We start from the raw sequence: 18,018 nt of genomic DNA on the forward strand, positions 1-18,018 counted from the left end.
TAGCTCAGCAATGCACAAATAAAACATACACGTTTCGACAAGATGCAACACACCCCACGGTTACCAGGGAGAGGAGACCAATCAGAAGCAAACACTTCACAACATTGGGCAGTCAACCCACTTTCCAGAACTTCATATAATAAAAGGTTTCAGGTACTCTGCCTTCAGAAGAAATCTCGTAGAAGGACACACCGAGGGCAGCCTATTCTCAGCATTAATGCAGGGATTCATTATTCAGTGAAGCCACACAGTTAAACGAGTCTCACAGAAACCAAAAACATTTTGCAACAATCTAATTAGTGTGAACTACTGCAGCTTGGGTCCTGAAATGAGAGAAAGAACACAGCAGTCAAAAGTACATTTTCATGTCAGTGTGAGCAATTTAAACTGAGGCCTCCATTGAGTATGGCTAGATAACATGAATATTACATTCAATGCGTGTGCATACAATGTGCAGATTTAAAAAAATGTGGAGAAAATTAGTATATATATTATGCCAAACTAAAAATAGTGACAGGGCGATATCACAATCATTTATGAGGAACCTGACTATATACTATGGATCCAGTTTGGCTACCTAGAAAAAGTTCTTGGTGACATATACTCGAGTCAGCCGCGTAGCTAGGGGGGGGCGAGGGGGGCGGTCCGCCCCAGGCGGCACTAAACTGTGGGCGGCAGCCGCGCGGCACTTGTGTTGTGACCCGTGACGGTAGCCTTTATAATTTATGTGGGGGACACTGAAGGCAAGCGCACCTGCTTCAGCTTGTAAAGCCTGCCTGCAGTGCACGCACCACCACCACCCAGCATGGCGATGCGGTGCGCGACGTACCACGTTTATGGTTGTGTGTCCGGTCCCGCGACGTCCCAGGGCCGTCAATCTTGGAGCGCGCGAAAGCGCTACCAATGACGGCCCTGGGTATAATGTTTGGCCAGCCCAGCCCTCGCGCAAGGCTTTCAATCGCCCCGGAAAGACTGCAGTGCCCAGGAATTTAGAGAAATGCTGGAAGGTAGGATCGGGGAAAAGGGATACACAGAGCAGTATATATGGAAGCATTTGTTGCTGGAAAAACTGTGAACTTCCTGTTTTTGCTTTGCCGTTTGCACACTTTTCTAGTTTGTTGCATTGATTCTCAGACTTACCTTTCCTGCTGCTTGCTCTTGTGTGTACATGCTATAGTTTTTCAAAACGTTTTTTGTTTTTTTAACTCTTACTTTCCATTTTGCTGCATTAATTCCTCTTTATTTCTCTCTTTTTCAACATTTTCTTTCATTGCTGCTTTTTTTATTTCTGGCTCTTCTCCTTTGAGTTTTTCAAAACGTTTTTCTTTTTTTAACTCTTACTTTCCATTTTGCTGCATTAACTCCTCTCTGTCAACCTTTTGTTTCTTTTTCTCATTCTCTTTTCTTCTTTGTAAGCGATTTGGAGCGAGTAGGGTTTGTGTACGTTTTTCACAAAGATTTCACAACAAGGATTCCTGTGTTGGAAGTTATGTCGAAATACAAGCCATTCACTATAGCGGAGTACAACCAGATTTTCAGGCCTAGATATTTTTAAAGCGAGTTAAAACTAGATTATGAAGTGATAACTCACTTGGGAATTAAATGCAGATATAAACAGGATGCCACAGGCGTCTAAATTATTTACCAGGCTGCTGGTTATTTCGGTTCACCTATTCCCTTCTCTCTGCAGGGGGTCTCAAACACCCCCAAGCAAAGGCGCCACTGCACCCGCTGCACTAATGAAAGCAATGCTTCTGCTTCTCTGTACCTTTTTACTTCCCCAGGTGCCTGCATCACTGTCTGAATATCCCAGTCCCTCTCTTTCCTATTTTTCCTTTCTACCATGCTACATTCCACACCCGTCCCCATTTTTATCTCTCCACTTTCCTCCCTCCCCTCATTCTCCATTAACGGCTACATTCCATGATTCCCTCTCTCCTTCTTCATCTCCCTTTTCTCATTTTCTCTACCCTCTTATCTCCCCACTTTTCCCTCGTCTCCTACACATTTATCTTGATCCTTCCTTGCATATCTCCACTATATATAAATACAAACCTTGTTTTTGCTCTTCTATCCTTCCGATTCCAAATAACTGACTAATTTATCGACCACTTAAAATTTACTTGCATGTTTCACTATACTAATTCAACACTAATCCTCTATGGGTTTTGTTCTGTCTCTGCGCAAGTGGTGGGGTGGGACATAGGCCGTCAGGCACATAGGTCAAAACAATCAGAGATGGGCCCAGACTTTAACAGGGTGTGAGAGGCCCTACCCCTAACACAAATCTCAATTGCCACAGGCCTTTAACATAAATTCATTAGTCAGCTGATTCACCGACTCAGGCCGCTGCAGTGAGCATGTGCGTGATAGCATGATTGATGGGCAAGCCTCGGGAGAGCCTGCGAGACACACATAGACAGTCACAGTGAGGCAGGCTGACAAATATGCTTAAAAGTATTTTTAAAAATCACACCAGTATAATTAAGCGAGTGGCCGGGGTTGCTGTGCGCAGCCCTCCACAACTGCGAATTCAGATAGTTAACACTTACTTGCACTAGTTAATAGATCAATGTAAAACTAGCATTCCAATGATACATGTGAAAAATATCTGTGCCCGAAAATTGACAATGAGGTGAGATTCAAAATTCGAGTTGAGACTTAACCTCACACAATCACAGGACTGCAGATTCAAGGGGCGGCAATCTGAGGGATAGCCCCGGGCGCCACAAGCTCTAGCTACGCCCCTGACTCGAGTAAAACATGTTGGCTGTATTTTTCATACTAACCATTGGAAACAATGAAATGAAAGTGAAAGAAGCATTTATGAAGCTCATAGGTACCCGGGGGGCATCCCAGCGCTACCAGAGGCACAACAATAGACACCACAACTACCTTAAGAGAAAAGTCACGTTTTTAGAAGTTTACGAAAGGCTACATGATTAGATTCACTGCGTAATTAAAGTGGAAGGGTGTTCCATATCCTGGCAGCATTGTGAGAAAACAGACAGCCACTGCTTCTAGCCCTTTTAATTCTAGGGACTAAGGCAAGATGGAGGTCGCCCGGAGGGCAGGCGTCTATTAGCGAGATAAGGCAGAATAATAGAATGATTGATGGATGTTATGTTATGTTATATCCTTTTGTATAGCGCACGAATCACCGTGAGGCATCTCGGCGCTTACTCAGAACCCTACCCAAGGGAGGAAGAATAAGCAAAAGAGAGAGAAGCCTTTAGTACAGGAAAGCCTTTAGACGTTTCCTAAAGGTTTGATAGGATGAAATTTCTCGGATGGAAATAGGGAGACTGTTCCAATATTTTGGAGCTAGGTAGGAGAAGGCCTTGCCTCCTGACCTGTGGCGTCTAATTCGGGGTACATGTAGCAGTAGTTGTGAACTAGATCTCAGTGGCCGGCTAGGTATATGTTTCACCAGCTTGCTCTGCAAGTATTTTGGGCCTCGCCCCTGGAGGGCATTGAATGTCAGACAGCAGACTTTAAAGATGGATCTTTGCTTTACAGGCAGCCAGTGCGGCTTTCTCAGCAGTGGCATAGAAGATGATCTAGCAGGCATGTTGAAGACCAGCCTGGCTGCTGTGTTTTGGATCACCTGTAATTTTTTGAGAGATGTTGGCCCAGCTTCTGCTAAAAGGGCATTACCGTAATCCAAACGGCTGATAACCATGGCCTGGGTCAAAGTTCGGCGATGCTCTAATGGGATAAAGGGGAAGATCTTCCTCAGCAGCCTTAACCTGAAATAGCAGGACCCCGCAACAGCCGCAACATGATCTTGCATTGAGACCGAATGGTTGATCTTAATACCGAGGTTGTTAACACACTCTTTTGGTGCGGGAGGGGCACCCAGCTGTGAAGGCCACCACTCCTTGGACCAGATTTCTGCCGCCTTTCCCAGCAGCAGGACTTCCATCTTCCCAGGATTCAACTGGAGAAAGTTATTGGTCATCCAGTTAGAGATTTCCAGGGTGCCTGTGGAAAAACGTCGTCTGTCCGCCTCCTGGTTGGGACCGATGTTGAACAACAGTTGGGTGTCATCGGCGTATGAAATAGTTTCGAACCACAGAGCTTCCGCTACCTTAGCCAGTGGTGCCATATAGATGTTAAAGAGGGTGGGGCTAAGGCAGGAGCCCTGGGGAACGCCTTTGTCCAACGAGGTTTTCTCTGCCTGATACAAGCCCATGATAACTGTTTGGGATCTATCCGTCAGGAAGTTCAGTAGCCATTTTAAGGCCAGTCCTTGGATACCAATGGCTCTTAACCTCTCCGCCAGCCTAGCATGTGAGATGGTATCGAAGGCCGCGGAGAGGTCAAGAAGAATCAAAATTGCCGATCCTCCAGCATCCATCGTCATCCGTAGGGACTCAGTTACCGCTAAAAGCGCTGTTTCTGTGCTGAAAACCCTGCGGAAGCCGAATTGCGAGGCGTCCAAAATACAATTTGATTCGAGGTAGATGTTCAACTGCTGATTTATCATACTTTCAAGTGTTTTACCCAGAAAAGGGAGCAACGAGATCGGCCGGTAGTTGCCCAGCTCTAGTGAGTTAGCAGGGTTTTTTTTTAATTTAGGGTGGACAAACGCTTCCTTCCAGGTGACCGGAATTTCGCCCTCTGAAATAGATAAGTTAGAAATTTTCTCAATAGAAGGCGCCAATGAATGGGACAAGAGTGCCATAACTTTTGGAGGGCATAGATCCACCGGGGAGCCCGATTTTGCAGTCTCCAGGGCTTTAAGAGTTTCAAGTAAGGTGATCGATCTGAAAGGTTTCAAGGGAGCAGTCCCTATGTGTGAGTTGGCTACCTAAGTTAGGGGGGGAGGGCAGAAAGTGCAAACTTGGAGTAAATAGTTTCGATTTTCTCCTGGAAAAACCTAGCCAGTGAGTCACATAAATCCTGGGACTCAATGGACGGTTGTTTACATGCCACCGGGGATACAAAATCATTTACTATGTCAAATAATGCTTTAGAAGAATTTGTAGAGTTCTCGATTTGATGTGCTATAAACACACATCTCGCTACCCTTAAATTATAGTGGTAGGTTTTTAGTGAGACTTTAAAAAGTGTCTTTGACTGGGGGGATTTGCTTAGTCGCCAGAATCTCTCGAGTCTTTTGCAGGCGGATTTTTCCTGCTTTAATTCGGAGGTATACCATTGTGCTGAGCGACGGTTCAGCAGAAGTCTGGATTTCCTTTTCGCTGGAATGATTGAGTCAAGAGCTCTCCCCAGCTCTACCGTAAAGGTCAATAAAGCTTTAGACACCTCTCTTTCCTCTATTATAGGAAGTACCAAGAAAACATCCTCAAAAGCCTGGGGAATTAACTTATTCAATGGTCGCTGGATCCGTTGACCTCTGCTAACAGGCTGTCCCGTAGATAGATGTCAGCAAACAGGGTGGACTCGTAAATTTAATCATAGAGTGGTCAGACCACGTAAGAGGGAAAGAAAAACAAAGGTGGTGATGGACGGAGCGTTGACAATACAAACACTCACCCCCAGTCAACTGATCTGGGTTTAATCCATCACCGTTCTTTAGCTCACTCCGCCACCCCAGTTCAGACATGGCCATATGCAAATCAGTCTGACCCTGTGCCTCATGGGAACAGTCCAGCCCGAACTGCCAAGCCATGTCTTCCCTGGACCGGAATCAAGCTTCCCAGGACCGGTTTCTGGCATTACAGCCGTCCTCAGCCGGGCTTGCTTGACTCCAGTGGCAAAGTGAGCAAGGGACTCACGTCTGAGCATACCCTGCCAACTTAGGGCGAACAAAGAAAAACAAAGGTGGTGATGGACGGAGCGTTGACAATACAAACACTCACCCCCAGTCAACTGATCTGGGTTTAATCCATCACCGTTCTTTAGCTCAATCCGCCACCCCAGTTCAGACATGGCCATATACAAATCAGTCTGACCCTGTGCCTCATGGGAACAGTCCAGCCCGAACTGCCAAACCATGTCTTCCCTGGACCGGAATCAAGCTTCCCAGGACCGGTTTCTGGCATTACAGCAGTCTTCAGCCGGGCTTGCTTGAATCCAGTGGCAAAGTGAGCAAGGGACTCACGTCTGAGCATACCCTGCCAACTTAGGGCGAACAAAGATAAACAAAGGTCGTGATGGACGGAGCGTTGACAATACAAATACTCACCCCCAGTCAACTGATCTGGGTTTAATCCATCACGTAAGAGGCCAAGGTGCCTCATTCACCAGTGAGGCAATGTTTGTGGATAATAGATCAAGCGTGTGCCCCCCATTATGGGTGGGACCTTGAATTTTTTGAGACAGCCCCAGATGCTCCATGTCTGTGAAGAGTTTATTCACATCAGGGGACGAGTGTAGCTCGCCATGAAAATTAAAATCGCCCAATAATAAAAAAGTTGCTGGAGGCCAGGGCGTAAGTGGCTATCAAATCCACCAGTCTGTCTGTGAAATCCAGTTTAGGGCCTGGAGGCCGATAGACTAAGGCACCTGTCCAACTTTCCGACGGTGAAAAAATAATTTTAAAAAGTCCCAACTCCAGATTTTTATCAGAAAATGTTTCTGTCCCTTCCCTGAACGATGCGCATGGCCTTACATTTAACTTTCTCCTGAATAGGAAGCGAATGAAGAGACTTCAGAGCTGGTTTCGCCATTTGAAACAATAAAAACAAGTCTTCAAATCTTTCTACCAGTGGATTAGTAACTACATGTATTAAAGGATTTTTTTTTTAATACTTGGCAGGGGCGTAGCTAGAGCTTGTGGCGCCCGGGGCTATCCCTCAGATTGCCGCCCCTTGAATCTGCAGTCCTGTGATTGTGTGAGGTTAAGTCTCAACTCGAATTTTGAATCTCACCTCATTGTCAATTTTCGGGCACAGATATTTTTCACATGTATCATTGGAATGCTAGTTTTACATTGATCTATTAACTAGTGCAAGTAAGTGTTAACTATCTGAATTCGCAGTTTTGGAGGGCTGCGCACAGCAACCCCGGCCACTCGCTTAATTATACTGGTGTGATTTTTTAAAATACTTTTAAGCATATTTGTCAGCCTGCCTCACTGTGACTGTCTATGTGTGTCTCGCAGGCTCTCCCGAGGCTTGCCCATCAATCATGCTATCACGCACATGCTCACTGCAGCGGCCTGAGTCGGTGAATCAGCTGACTAATGAATTTATGTTAAAGGCCTGTGGCAATTGAGATTTTTGTTATCGGTAGGGCCTCTCACACCCTGTTAAAGTCTGGGCCCATCTCTGATTGTTTTGACCTATGTGCCTGACGGCCTATGTCCCACCCCACCACTTGCGCAGAGACAGAACAAAACCCATAGAGGATTAGTGTTGAATTAGTATAGTGAAACATGCAAGTAAATTTTAAGTGGTCGATAAATTAGTCAGTTATTTGGATTCGGAAGGATAGAAGAGCAAAAACAAGGTTTGTATTTATATATAGTGGAGATATGCAAGGAAGGATCAAGATAAATGTGTAGGAGACGAGGGAAAAGTGGGGAGATAAGAGGGTAGAGAAAATGAGAAAAGGGAGATGAAGAAGGAGAGAGGGAATCATGGAATGTAGCCGTTAATGGAGAATGAGGGGAGGGAGGAAAGTGGAGAGATAAAAATGGGGGCGGGTGTGGAATGTAGCATGGTAGAAAGGAAAAATAGGAAAGAGAGGGACTGGGATATTCAGACAGTGATGCAGGCACCTGGGGAAGTAAAAAGGTACAGAGAAGCAGAAGCATTGCTTTCATTAGTGCAGCGGGTGCAGTGGCGCCTTTGCTTGGGGGTGTTTGAGACCCCCTGCAGAGAGAAGGGAATAGGTGAACCGAAATAACCAGCAGCCTGGTAAATAATTTAGACGCCTGTGGCATCCTGTTTATATCTGCATTTAATTCCCAAGTGAGTTATCACTTCATAATCTAGTTTTAACTCGCTTTAAAAATATCTAGGCCTGAAAATCTGGTTGTACTCCGCTATAGTGAATGGCTTGTATTTCGACATAACTTCCAACACAGGAATCCTTGTTGTGAAATCTTTGTGAAAAACGTACACAAACCCTACTCGCTCCAAATCGCTTACAAAGAAGAAAAGGGAATGAGAAAAAGAAACAAAAGGTTGACAGAGAGGAGTTAATGCAGCAAAATGGAAAGTAAGAGTTAAAAAAAGAAAAACGTTTTGAAAAACTCAAAGGAGAAGAGCCAGAAACAAAAAAGCAGCAATGAAAGAAAATGTTGAAAAAGAGAGAAATAAAGAGGAATTAATGCAGCAAAATGGAAAGTAAGAGTTAAAAAAACGAAAAACGTTTTGAAAAACTATAGCATGTACACACAAGAGCAAGCAGCAGGAAAGGTAAGTCTGAGAATCAATGCAACAAACTAGAAAAGTGTGCAAACGGCAAAGCAAAAACAGGAAGTTCACAGTTTTTCTAGCAACAAATGCTTCCATATATACTGCTCTATGTATCCCTTTTCCCCGATCCTACCTTCCAGCATTTCTCTGAATTCCTGGGCACTGCAGTCTTTCCGGGGCGATTGAAAGCCTTGCGCGAGGGCTGGGCTGGCCAAACATTATACCCAGGGCCGTCATTGGTAGCGCTTTCGCGCGCTCCAAGATTGACGGCCCTGGGACGTCGCGGGACCGGACACACAACCATAAACGTGGTACGTCGCGCACCGCATCGCCATGCTGGGTGGTGGTGGTGCGTGCACTGCAGGCAGGCTTTACAAGCTGAAGCAGGTGCGCTTGCCTTCAGTGTCCCCCACATAAATTATAAAGGCTACCGTCACGGGTCACAACGCAAGTGCCGCGCGGCTGCCGCCCACAGTTTAGTGCCGCCTGGGCCGGACCGCCCCCCTCCCCCCCCCCTAGCTACGCGGCTGATACTTGGCTCTATTAACAGCTGCGTTTCATGATTTAATTGGGAAGGTGAGCCATTCCCAGAGAAGCTACATATACTCACTACTAATATAACTAATCATATCTAAGGAGGTTGGCAGTTCCAGCCTGGGTGCTGTATATGGACCGAGTTATTATAGAATGCAAATAATGGAAGGCAACAGAAGGGCAAAGCCTCAGTGAGCCAGCAAGCTCTCCCTAAACATAGGACAACTTAGTCCTCCTGCCCTAGATATCATATAGTCACCATGGAAGATGTCCCCATTAAACAGTGCACCAGATTAATTGGAGAATCAAGGAGAGGCACAAGTAGCAGCAGTCCTCGGTGGCCACTTCACCTACAGCCTCTCGGAACCTTAGTATTCTGAACATCCCATGAAGGTGTAGTCCCACACCAAGTATGTCACTCATAGTGATGCATCAAAGGAGGTGTAGTAGCAATTGGCAGGGTGTGTTGTCTAATTTTGTAGGCCAAACACCTTATAACTATACCATCAGCTGCCAAGTACAATCCCCATCATACCCACTATTGAGCCTGCTGTATTACCACTTAATAGAGTTATTTTCGTCCACTTAACCTGCTTCTGAAGGTACTGAAGATGGTGAAAAGGACTGGGGTGTCGAGTCTATCCTATCAATTTGATTAAAGGGGTTATGTCATTAATGCCACCAACTATGCAACTTCTTTGGCATTCTCTGTTCATGGCAGTAGCAACTACTTAGCTTACAAATACTGGTGAGTAACAGCGCCACTGCAATCTTGTTGCCTTGCACGATGTGTTCTTAAAGAGAGGGAGTGTTTCACGCCTCATCCCACCAACCCTTTGCTGATCCAATCATGTTTCCCTAAGGTGCTCCCACGCACTCAGAACTATTTGTCCTTGGACCCCGTGAAGCTCTTCTTCTAATACCTTGCTCTGCTCAGATGATTCTCTTCTCCCCAAAGTGCTCTTCCGCTTTCTTCACGTAGAACAGGGGATGAGAGAGAAGCGAACTGCTTGCAGCGACCTCACGGCCATACCTACTGCAGTTTTGAGTATGAGCACTTGGGAGGGTAACCCTTTTATAGATAGAACCTACCTAAAATGGCCACACCAAGGATGCTGGGGGTTGCAGTCCTGTTGTTATTTCACTGACAATATGTTCTATAGTGGCTTCACCAGACCTTAGTAAGCCTCATACTCTCATGCCACAGATACGCTTGAAAGGTTGGTATGTCCTCAGGATCTTGAGGTGCATCTTATACTGTGTCTAACCAGTCATGTATGCTCAGACGTGAGTCCCTTGCTCACTTTGCCACTGGATTCAAGCAAGCCGGGCTGAAGACGGCTGTAATGCCAGAAACCGGTCCTCGGAAGCTTGTTTCCGGTCCAGGGAAGGCATGGCTTGGCAGTTTGGGCTGGACTGTTCCCATGAGGCACAGGGTCAGACTGATTTGCATATAGCCATGTCTGAACTGGGGTGGCAGAGTGGGCTAAAGAACGGTGATGGATTCAACCCAGATCTTTTGACTGGGTGTGAGTGTTTGATTGGTTCGGATGCTCCGTCCATCACCACCCCCTTTTGTACCGTGTCTAACCAGTCTGTCTAGCCAGTTGGGCCAGTGATGCAGGCGAATCGGCTTAGAGGCAGAGCTGGACGGATGATGTGTGACATCCCTGGCACTTGACCCTGGACATTGGACCCTGTGCTGCACCCTACCCCTTTGAGCCCCGTACTGTTCTTTTTTTGACCCTGCATTGTTGACTCCTCTTGGGCCCTCTGCTACTCTGTACTGCTTCCCCTATACAGTGGCGCCGCCCTCATACTGCTCCCCACACACCCTGCCTTCATCTCCCCAAGGGCTGAATTCCTCCTTACGTCCTGTAGCACTGAATTTACACCCTGTAGCACAATATGCTCCCTCTACCCACGCGGGCCCTGTGTCTCTACCTTGTAAGGCACTACAGTCAGGGCACACACACTCAGTGCTTGGACACCCATTGCTATTCTGCTGGACCCGATACCAGTTTGTCACATGGTAGCATACCCTCACCCAATTGGGAGTGCAGTGGCCCTACTATCAGAGCCACGCCCAACTGACTCACATCTTTGGTTTTCAGACTTTGTCCTTGATGACAGCTAACTACGTTTTTCAGCCTTGTTGATTCTCGACTCAGTACCTGCTGAGTCTCCTGCCGACAGATGTCCTCTTAGAAGGTCATCGGATTAAGAGAGCATTCGTCAAACTAAAGAAAAGGTGACCCAAAAAAGTTCAAAAGGTGACATTAGGTGACCTTTTGAACTCGTTTTGATACAGAGTGCTCGGCAGTTTAGAGCTCGGCTCATTTGCTGCAATCAGCATGGCAGTGATGTAACGGTTGCAGCGCAAAGCGAGCTCTCAGCCATGAAGGTACAGCTGAACATTGGAAAGACTATGGGGCTTATTTACAAACCCCTTGCGCCGCCAATGCGTCATTTTTATAATGGGAAAAAGTGACGCAATTGCGGCGCAAGGGGCTTGTAAACAAGCCTCTAAATATAGAACGAGATGTGCAGAAACGGCCAGGTTGGAACTATAGTTGGTAAATTCTTTACATCCGCCTTCAGATATATCGATATATATCGATATTCGTATCACTGTCTTAAAATGTGTATATGCGTCACGATGTGCTGAGAAGACATTCGTGTTTCCCTTAATTTGACTCTGAGGTTCTCGAAGTCGTAGCTGGAAACTTTAGCTGGGTTGTGGGGTAGGAGGCGCCCAGGAAATGCAGGACGAGACAAAAATCGGAATTCTATCCCGTTCTGAAGGATCTCGTTCCCCTTTTGTCAGACTATTGTACTTTCTGAGCTTCTACAGTAAATAAAAGTAGACAGGGGCGCGTGCGGCCCCCACTCAGCTGACCTTGACTCAGCTGACCTTTGCTGCTCTGCCCCTCCCCCTACTCTCTGGATCCTGCCCTACTCCTTTCCCTTTGAACCATATACTGCTGTCCTAACCCAACATTGTTCCTGTTATTGGGTGTGGACTGGTATCTTTCAAGGCTCAATCAAGCCCATTCTGTACTTGTTCTGTGAGGGATGGATTTGTCGAATGTAGCAATGTAGTTGCCTTTCCACTCAGTATCTTGCTTGAACTGTACAATAAAAATAAGGGCCTATTTTACAAAGCCCCTGCGCCACCAGAGTGTCACTTTTTGCGATGCTCCGATGGCTCTGTGTCCTGCTCCATATTTACAAGGCAGCGCTAAGCCACGTTGCATGGTTTAACGTGGCCTTGTAAATATTGTTCCCTTTGAAGCAGTTTTCTGTGTTAAAGAAGCATGCAATGGGTGTTGCTGTGGGTGTTCCTAGCAACACCCATGGCTGTTTCACACTGCCCCAGATTTACAAGGAATCGTAAATCTGTGGCAATGCCAAAAATGTACGCCTCTCCAGGGAAGGTGTAACGGTGTCACAACAAGCAGAAATACTTTTATTTCTCCTCGTTTTTTGTGTTCCTTCCTGCACAACAACAATCATCCCTGCAGCTCAAGCACCCTTGCACCACGGTGCAAGGATGTCTGCATTGGTGAGTACTGGAATGCGCAGTATTCTTGTAAATACAGTGCACTCCTGCACTTAGAAAATGACACAGCTTGACACGTAAAATTGCCATGTAAATATCTTGTAAACATTCCCCAGAATGTTAGACAGGATGCGCAATGTCTTCTGATCTCTTAGCCCCTATGCCTGCACTGTGGAAAAGGAAAGCTTAACCTCTTGATGCTATGTGGTACCAATTATGCAAGGGAGTTAAGTTTTTTTCACTGACACTGCATATGTAGTGGATACGTGTACAAGGCAAGTCCATGTGGTACATGGTGTCTTTATCTTTCCAAAACCATGCGCTCTGGGGCAGTATTACGTAAAAAAAGGGATTGGGCTGACAGGTGTCTTAAATACTTGAATAGCTTGTGGAGCGATACTTTCCCACCTTAGGTAGTGGTAAATGGTTGTTTGTCAATGGAAGGCTAATAGGATAGTCTGCTTTTGACAGGAAATATAGCAAACTTTTTGTCACTTCTATGTAAACGACAGAATACAGCACAATGAATCAATCAACCAATCTTTACTCAAAGCAAAATAACAGCTTAATCATAATAGGACACAAGACAACAAATTAGTCAAAACGGAGTGCAACACAGCAACCATAGTACAAGTCAACACCACAATACTATAATTCAGCACAAAAACAAAACTGCACTAAAACACAGCACATCGCCATCACAACAAAATGCCTCACAACAGATTCTGTTCACAAATTACAACCGCCACAGCTATGTCTTCATAATACTGTGGTAAGAGGTATTTGTGACATTCACTGCCTTACCACAAAGGTCAAGTATTCACTGCAGTCAAAAATGATTTGTGATCCAGCCCAAGGACTCTCCCATCTCTGCCCTCTTTCCATTCCACCCAAGCACTATCACTCACTCACTCATCTTCCACAAGCTCACTTTCAATCTATCCTCCAACCACTGCCCTTGCATCGACCCTTTCACCATTGAACTCATCCTTTCAACAATACACAACAACTGTGCAATCAATGAAGAAACTCTGGTAATTATAAAAATGTCAGACCTGATGGCGTAGTCAATATTAGTTAAATATTGTCTTAAAGAGCTTAAAATCTGTAGTATTCTGCATATTTATTGTAAGGGGTTTTACCTTCCCTGCTCAGCCAGTGTCTGTGCTCTGACTCATTGGAATGTTGGAGTCTGATGATGCCTCGGAATGTTGGGACTGTGAGAGGCAGAGTGGCAGTTGATCATGGGCTGAGCAGCTGAAAGGCAGCTCCTGGTGGGGCTCTGATTTACCACATAGCTACATGATGTCCTGTACCTTACAACCTGTTATCTTCATGAAATAAATCATCATGAAATACTACCTTCCTGAATGGACCTTCTTCACTACAAAATCACTTAATGATATTTTAGTGGTATTGTAAGAAACGGACTCTAACACAGGACAGGAGGTAGCTGGTAAGTTCACATGTTCTACATCTTCCAAAGTGTGCTCTGCATTGCTCATTGAAATTAGCAAGATGAAATCATCATCCTCTATACATATTTATCCTTCCCCAAAAGAAGTGTTTCGGCCTAAATTGGGAAAGGAGCTAATGAGTTTGTTACCACATTTTCCAGTCTTTCACCACAAAGGTTTTTTTTTCGCCCAGTTTTGCTCACATGGCTCTGACAAGCCCACCCCCACCCATGTCCCTATTCCATAAATCGCCCTATGCTGCCTGTTTTCTGTTTTAATTAGGTTGAGTGCAATTTGCAGTCTTATGGCTGTTTCTACTGCTAGTAGTAGAATGGGGCACGGTCAAGAATACTTGTAGATTGCAGCCCTCACATAGACCCCAATAGAAATACTGCCATCTCTCCAGCTCTTCGCCACAATGCAGTCCCTCCAGTGTCTGAGAGAGCTGAGGCTTTTGGGAGAGAACATGTGTTACTGCATGTCATGAAGGATTTATAGAGAATGTGTTGTAAGAGCTGCATGAGAGAATGTAGGGGTGAGGATGAGGGTGCATGACATGTACTGTGTGGGCTTCGGAAGAAGTGGTGTACTATGGGGGCTTTATAAGGATGTGGTGACTGATTGCTGCACTTGATAGTGGAGGTAATGTGGGGGTGGGGGGGTAAATGTAGGTAACCTAGGAGGATAGGGTGGAGGTGATGTAGCATTCTCAAGGAAGGGTTTAGGAATGTGACCCGGCAGCTACTTTGAATGTTGCAAGACAGGAGAGCGTTTCAGTGAAGACTCTATAGTGGTGGACAGGGAAGAGGTGTGCTATCCAAGAAGAAGAGCTGAGCCAGACAGGAAGAGCGTCTCCATTGAACTATGGTATGAAATAAGCATGGACATGTTTACTGTGTTGCCTGCATGAGACAAGGAAGGTTAGTTTGTAACTGGGGAAGGCATTCAAATGTGTAGCATGAGGCCAGCAGGAAAGGAAACCCAGTTTGCAGCAGGACTCTGCCGCAGTTAGAGGACCAGGATAGCTACCGAAAACCTGTTTGTGAATTTTATGGTATGGTACCCAAATAACTTAACGAAAATACTGTCTGCCAAAAATATTGTGTCCTAAATATTTCTTACAAAACTAGTGGCCCATTGGAGTTAATAAATCTACACACAATTGGGCGCTATTTTTGTAAATTATATTTAGGAAAAAAATATTTCTGTCAGATATTGTTTTATCTAATGATATTCAGACATACAATCCACTTCTATATAAATAGTATATAGGCTGTTATGACCATAATGTGTAGGGGAATGGTGTATTACTTTATTTTGCTCTCTGCATATATTTTTTTTTAATGTACCAAATGTGTTTTTGTATTCTTTCTTTAAAATGTGTAACTTTCTTACTGTTTGGAATTTTCCCGTATACTATGAATCATTTGGGAATCAGCGGCCCCATAAAGTTAACTCCCCTGGCATCTCCGGTTTCTACTAAAATAATATATACTATGCCAGTGGGCTCTGAACTATTCTTCCATGAGAAGTAGAGGAAATTAACAATTACCAATTAACCACCATATATTTATGTTATTATTACTAAACATCTTTTACAAATGTTTTCTTTAATTTCCTCTCTCAGTAGTAAAAATAATGGCCACTCATGAGTGGACAAAAATCATTGCAGGGTTCCTAGTTAGGGTGCCTGCTTGGAAGGTGAGGCCAAAATACATTGAGGGCCAGATGTACGACCGATTTTTCAGTCGCAAAGCGGATTTCAGCCATTTGCGGCTGCAAAATAGGTCAGGCCAATGTACTAACCCTATTTTGCGAGGCGCTAATCCAGTAGTGACTCACAAAGTTGGGTTAGCGATTTGCTATTAGGAAGGGGCGTGCCAAGGGTGTCCCTTCCTAATATCGATACGGTTGCAAAACACTCACAGTTTACCATCCTTTGGGAATGGATGCACAAATATTTTTAAGGGCAGGCAGTGGTCACATGTACCACTGCCTGCCCTTAAAAATAATACTGAAAAGTTTCGTTTTTATCTTTTAAATGTATCCCGTTTTCCTTTAAGGAAAATGGGCTGCATTTAAAAAAAACTGCTTTATTTAAAAGCAGTTCCAGACATGGTGGTCTGTTGACCCCACCAGGCCACCATCCCTGGGAATGCTAGCAATTCACAATGGGGTCGCCAATTGCAACTGCCTCATTAACATTCATGAGGCATGCAATTTGTGACCCCATTGGGAATCGCAACCAGTGTCTCAGACACTGTTGTACATTGCATTTTGTGACTCGCAAATGTACTAACCCTATTTTGCGAGTCGCTAATCAATTACCGACTCGCAAAATAGGGTTAGCAACTCGTTATTAGGAAGGGGAATACCAAGGGCGTCCCTTTCTAATTGGGACTCAAAAACCCATGTATCAATGTTTTGCAACCGCAATTGCGGTCACAAAACACGTGCAGTTTCCCACCCTTCTCAGAAGGGTGGTAAACCACTCTCAAATGGGAAGGGGTCCCCAGGGAATGGATGCACAAATATTTCTTAAGGGCAGACAGTGGTCCCAGGGACCACTGCCTTCCCTTAAAACATGAAACCGAAAAGTTTCATATTTATTTTTTAAATGCATCCCGTTTTCCTTTAAGGAAAAGTGGCTGCTTTTAAAAAAAACTGCTTTTTTTAAAAGCAGTCTCAGATTTGGTGGCCTGCTGGCCCCTGCAGGCCACCATCCCTGGGAGAGCTAGCCATTCCCAATGAGGTAGTAAATTGCAACTTCCTCATTAATAGAGGCATGCAATTTGCAACACCATTGGGAATTGCAAACAGTGTCTCATACGTGGTTGTACATAGCATTAAGCTAATCGCAAATTGCGACTCGCAATTTGTCGACATTTTGCGGCTCGCAAAATTCTATGGTCGTACCTCTGGCCCGAAGAGATGGGATGGATATTGAATACAGAAATTCCGAAAAGTAATTCCATATCAGAAAATAAAATTATGCTCATGTGACAAATTGAATTTCATTTTTTCCAGCCTTGTCTGTATCTGTTTTTTGGGTTTCCTTTTTCACTGGTTCGAGACCTCATTAAAATCATACCAGACCTTTAACTAATGGATATCCAGGCTGAGGGTTTTAGAGCAAGCATTTAGACGTTCTGTACTTGTTCTGTACTTATTCTGAGCAGAAAGGGAAGGTACCAAGAGATGATCTAGCGTTGTGAGGGAATGGTCAGGTTAAAGAATGCTGACATGCAAAACACCAACAACCATTGTCCTTCTAAGATATGGCACACCCACCTATCTGCTTCTTCCATATCTGTACCACCTGCCATCAAACATCTGCAGGAGAAGCAACATGATGGTAAGAAGGAAGATGAAAGTGTCAATAACAATAGCAGTGGTGCTGATGTATAATATAGGCCTCTGTGAAATATTCGTTACACCAACCTTCCCTCGCATAATTTCTGGATTTTTGCGTGGCACCACTTGCTTTGTGAAATTTGCAAAATTATATAATTATACCTGTTTATGTAATTAAAGACCTTTCACACAGAAATCCTATCACAAGAACATGGGAACAATGAAAATGACAAGAAAGTGAGAAGGTCTTGTTTGTGGCACTTGTGTTTTTTGCACTAGTTATTGGTGGTAAATGCATCCTCACATCTAAAATGGGTGCACAGATGCATTTCACACTAAAGTATAGCGCTAAATGCAACAAGTGATTTTGCGCAAATTCACATAATTTTACAATATTTTTCATACGTTCCGTGTAATTATGCAACAGGAAAATACACACATTTTGCACACACATAGAATAATAGCAGAGACTGGTGACGGAGCACTTGTTTCAGTAGGTATCAGTGAATGAAGCAGAATACATACCCCTTTCTTTTAACACTGGGAGCACGCTGGAGACAGCTGAACCGAAAACTCACGGCTAAATAACAAAATCATGAAAATCAAAAAATACTATTCTAGTAATAAATATGTTGAATAAATTCGAGACATAACCATTATTTAACTAATAGAAAATATCTAAAAAAAATTATGGTAGACAATAATAAGAACTGGTTAAAGATCAAGAAATCATGGATCACCAATAAAAATACAGCTATCAAACAGCTATTGAATCAAC

Source organism: Lissotriton helveticus, chromosome 8 (assembly GCF_964261635.1).
Source record: "Lissotriton helveticus chromosome 8, aLisHel1.1, whole genome shotgun sequence".
Taxonomy (NCBI): Eukaryota; Metazoa; Chordata; class Amphibia; order Caudata; family Salamandridae; genus Lissotriton; species Lissotriton helveticus.